We start from the raw sequence: 5532 nt of genomic DNA, 5'->3' as shown, positions 1-5532 counted from the left end.
TTTCTCAGGTTTTCTCCAGTTTTATTTCTTTATGTGAAGGGGACTGCTGAAGTGGAACAAGAGCTGCTGGGGAAAAAGGCTCTGAGGATGGACTGTTGTTTTCTGAGTCCTCTAATAGCTCACAATATGACTGCCTGAGTTAATGAGTGCTGTTCTAGTGACTCTAATGGTGATACAGAGGGACCTTATCCAAAATCCTGGCCTCCACTATGCATGCTTAGCCTAGTCTGGGAGAAAAATCTAGTCTTGACTTACTTGTCTAGATAAACCACAGTAAAAAAGAGATCCTCTCCTGTGAAGGGATTATAAACCAACTTTGAGATTCAGTCAAAGAAGACAAGACAATGTTATTTCTTCACGTGTCTTTCTGGCATAATGATGAATGGATGCAGCAGGGCAGGTGTGAGTGATTTAGCTGAAGTCTTGCAGGAGAGATTCAGTGGAGCAAAGAACAAACTCTACTCTTTGGCTCAATGGTTTGAACTTTTGTGAGCTCCTTGGCTTTGAACCCTGAACCACAATATCAACATTTCACACTATATATATACATATATATATATATTTTTTGGAAGATGTGAGGTCCAAGTGTTTGCATTTTCTGGCCATCTATTGTACTCTTGGCATGGTTCCTCTCCTTCAATGCATGGCATCTCTGTGGTGTCTGGATATCAAGCCTTGGCACCCAACCCCCGAGGCACCAGGATGAATAGGATCATAGACATTGCTCAAAGAGCAGCTTGGGAAGAAGCTTTTTACAAGCTTCTATCTCTCCCAAAAACTACTTGGTGGCAGTGGCTTGTGTGTCACCTGTGGAGGTCTGGACTGCTTCTCCCACAGACGCCAGTGTGGGAGAGAAGGAGGTGAGCTTCATAATAGTCTTGGGCTAGTGATAGGGTTAAGCTGCTGGTATATGTCTGATACAAAGTCAAATGTGTCATTCAGTCAAGCTCATTGCTTTATTTAATTTTAAAAATAAGACAAGATTAGATGCATTGGTAGTATATGGCAATGGTTCTTCAGAGAGTTGGACCCATGTATGCTTGTTGGAAAGACAGAAAATGTAGCACCAAAGCTGCAAAAACACTGGTAAAATATCATAGCATGACAGGTACAACACAAATCAATACCACCAAAGACTTTGAAATACAGTGTACAGAAATATTTACAGATCATGAAGATCCCAAAATATTGCTGGCGTGGCTGGGGGAATCAATATATGAGGGTGATTATGGAATGCTGTCATCTTCTGAGACAAAAATTATAGCTCCCCATCCTGCCTTAACAGCAGTTAATGTGGACCTTTGCAAAGTTTCATTGAAATCAATGGGAAGTTCAAGGAGTTTCTGCTTCTCAGCTGAGTTATCTATCCAGGGCCATTATTAGGTTATAGAAATGGGCTCCTTACTTCTATTGATTTTCAGAAAAAAAAATCCCAGATAGCAGAAAACTCTGAGATGATGTTTAATGGATGGAGAAAGAAATGTTTAAAATGCAGAAAATGTAAGATAATTCTAAAAACCATTCCCCAAGCCTCCGTCCAGCTCCATATTTAATTTGAGAAATGGAAGGATCAAAATCAAGCATGTAGTTTAGGACTTTTTTCTTAGGATTTCTGTAGGTCTGATTTAGTTTTCCTTGTGCTAAAGGAGATGTATAGGCTCTACTGGTAGCTGCTGAGTGGATCTTTTCTGTGTTATTACTGAGGTGTGAGTTGATATGGCCTGCCACATGTGTTGGAAAGACCTTATTTAACTCTTGGGAAGAAGAAGGCACCTCATCGTTGTACTAAACTTACAAGTAGGGTGGAGCTGAAGTCAGACTGACCATTGCTACTTTGATTGCTAAAAGTCATTAAGCTGTGCAGTAGCATGGTTTGTGGTTATATCCTGGTTAGGTGTGGCCTGCAGAGGTCTGGGTGCACAATGCCAGCTCTGGTCCTGGAGATGTAGAAGAAAAAAAACAACAAGCAGGTTTGTCTGTCTTTCACAGCAGGGAGAAAAAATGGCTTTGATATCTGCACTGAGGTAAACATAGGTGGGTTTTAGCCAACATATATCAGAAAGTAGTATTGTTTACTGAGAAGATTAATCTGAGCTTAATGAAGGCTTTCTGGCACCTCAAGCCTCTGTGGCAGAGCGTCCTCTTACAATGAACCTGAGCCGTTAAGCCAAGAGGGAAATCAGGTATCCATTTCTGCAGGTGCTACTGACAAGGTGCCGGGGGACCGCAATGCTGTGGACACATGCTGTGCAGCATGGGGAGAAGTATCTGGGTGCTTCCACAAGAGCCAGTGGCAGTGCTTCCCATGGTGGCAGGGTGCTTGGAGTAGCTTCTCCCAAAGCTTGGTGCTTGTTCAATCTGACAACCCTGCAGAGGTAAGGTGAGGGCACCCACCATACTCTGATACTGCCTAATCGTGATGGCACTGATAGCCTGATCCAAATGATGCTTCTCCAGGGCATTTTGAAGGGAGACCATCTCCAGAGGGTGGTGAAGCCAAAGTTGTAAAGTAGAGAGCCTTAGAAGAGAGGTGGTGAGGTGGGCATACATTGCACCTGGTCTCTTTAGATGCTGGTTGAACAAAGAGAAGTTACAGCAGAACCTGTAGGTTTGGAAGCAACCAAGGTGGAACAGCCAAAAAATCTGGAGGCAGCAGAAGCTGAGCTTCTGCTAGCACCAGAGACCAGTCGACCCAGCCCAAGCATATTGCTACTGTTTTATTAAAAGGGTTGATTTGGAGAATGTTGTGTTTGCAATTCAGCATCATGCCTTGGAGCCTTGATTTCAAGCCTTTATTTATATGCTTAATTGTTGCTATGGAAATTCAATATTTAAAGAGGTAATTATTGCCGATCTTGTTGCATGTGTCCATTTCTGATGTCCAGCTGTTAGCTCTTTAGCTCCAGTCTAGCAGATTAATTACTACTATTGATTACTTTGAGCTTCTCTCTTCACACCTGCAGTCTGTGTAATTAGCCAGTGGCCTCCTCTGAAAATTAGGAGCAGTTTCATTTTGGCACTTTGCCTTTTCTCAGCCATGTGCTTTACACTGATGAACAAAAGCAAATCTATTTTAAATAGAGATATCTGGGCAATGAACTCTTTGTATTTTTGAACTATCTGTGGATAACTCAAATTAGTCTGTTAGCAAATATTGCACCCCATTGGAAGTCCACTGATAGTAAAATAAATAAATAAATTCCAAAACTCTGATATGTTTTCTTGTGACCCACCACTAAATGTTGTCCTGGAATTTTTAAGGTTTAGCGTCTGTAGAAATTTCTTGTACTAAAAGGGGCTTAATCATCTGAGCACAAGCTGTCCTTCTCTCCACCTGCTTTCCTGAGCTGGAGTTGTCCTTTCATAGAACCACAGAATGGCTTGGGTTGAAAGGGACCTTAAAGACCACCCAGTTTCACCATGAGCAGGGACACCTCCCACCAGATCAGGTTGCCTGAAGCCTTGTCCAACCTTGCCTTGAACACCTCCAGGGATGGGGCAACAGGCTTTCCCTGTTGCTTCTGTGAGAGGCTTCTTGCTGTTCTTAGTGGATATTGCCAGGGCACCTCAGAGGAATGTTGAATGAGGGTGTATGCCTGTACTTGGGAGGTCTTCATCCATCCTCTCCTTTTGCAATCACTGTGCTGGTCTTTGGCCATTTACTGTTTTCCAGTGGCCATCCAAGGACCATGACTCTTCTTAAGAAGACAAGTTTGTGCAGAAGTTCCCTCTCTTTGCACAGACTGATGGTTTCGAGGCTTTGTTTTAAGAAATAAAATACACTTGTTTTGATGTTGTGGGGTCATGGCTTCCTTCTCTCAGGAAGAAACCTTTTGTTCATGTAAGAAATGTTACTAAACACAAGTCATTCTAATGTTGTATGATTTCACACAAGGGTTCTGCTGGGAGGGGGAGAGCGAGGAGTGAACTCTTCACTCTCTCTAGGCGAGTATCCAGTCTAACTTTATAGCAGGCCAAGGACAGTCCAAAAGCACAATATGTGTGGCCTGTGAACTGAAGTGTGCTGAAACTCATTGTTCAGGAACCAACTTTTATATTAGCGCTGCACGAGTGGATGCTCTCCACGTATCAGCAGTTTAATGTGTTGTGTTGTGGTTCAGGGTGGTGAGTCTCAAGAGTCACGGCGGCAACGAAGGCGCTCTCTGCTTCATGGGTCAAGCATTGCCACAAAAGTTGTTGTGAACTTCGGGGGAATAGAAGGGATCCATCTCCTTTCCGGATGGGTAAAGTAGTTGGTTTAGACTGTTTGGTGCAGCACCGGCCTTCAGACCAGAAGGTCCCCAGCTGGAATCTCATCACCACCACTGTTTCTAGATTAAATTCTAAATTGTGTACTGTCATTTGGAGGCCTTCTGTGCAGGGTCTTACTGAGTCACCAGTTATTAGGAATGCCTCCTATTATCACAGCCCTAAAAGCTATTTGAACAGAAGCCTAATGTGACTGTGATTTCCAAGGACCATTTGCTGTTATTGCAGCTCTGCTTTGCTGTGAGTGAGAGAAACAAACCAAAGTTGCTTTCAGATCACATGAAGGGGAGGGACAGGGAAGCAGTGGAGCTGGAGTGACATTCAGTTGCCAACAAATGTAAATTCACCAAACATAAACAATCTCTTTATTAACTAGAGCAGGATCGTTTCTACTGCAAGAAAACAAATGGGTTTATTTTCTTCAGGCAGACACATTTCCAGAATTCTTCTCATTATTCTAAGTAGCAACAAAAATTAGTTGGTGGAGAGGTACACAGATTAGGCACTACCCTACCTCATGGGTCAGGAGAACCTTCTCCTCTGTAGAAGAGGTGGACACAGCAGAAAGGCAAACGCCTGCTATCTGGGAGAGGAAGGCAGCAACTTGTGTGCACAGAATGGAAAATTACAAGCATAAATGTTGATGTGAAGGCACATGGATGCATGTGAGGAGAAGGCAGTATAACGTGGGAGAGTTTGGAGACAGAATAATATAGTTTAGGAGCTGGATTTCAAAGCAATCCTGATTCTGCTTTATTGTTGGCTCAACACTTTTTAGTCCTAAGTTGCCTTCCATAAAATAGAAGTAGAATTTTGTCTAGAAAAGGGCTGATTAAGATACTAGGAAAAGAGATCATTCGTCTTTTTTTTTTTTTTTTGTTATTATTATTAAAAAAAACCCTTTTTATCTTTTTAAAAACAAATTTATTTATTTATTATTATTATTTTTTTAAAGTTCTACCTGCATCTAAATCCACTGTGAACAGCTTGCTCCTGTTTAGGAGGACCGATGTGGAATGGCATTGTTCCATTGCAGCTAGTGCTGGTAGGCTTCACACTGGTTGAATGTATGGCCAAATATTTGTATTAGTCCTGGGTAATATAGTCATATACACAATTCAGCCCTGGCTCTCCCTTATCTAGCCTAGTGCTGGGGTGTTTGGCAAGGATAAGGGTCTACATCAGAGAGTCTATTTAGAGCACAGGGTGCCAGACATCTCCATATCAGATGGTCTGCAGCCAACCCAGCTCACAGAAGAAGGA

This window comes from Aythya ferina (assembly GCF_964211825.1).
Source record: "Aythya ferina genome assembly, chromosome: 2".
NCBI lineage: Eukaryota > Metazoa > Chordata > Aves > Anseriformes > Anatidae > Aythya > Aythya ferina.
Note: the sequence above shows the minus strand (reverse complement) of the source record.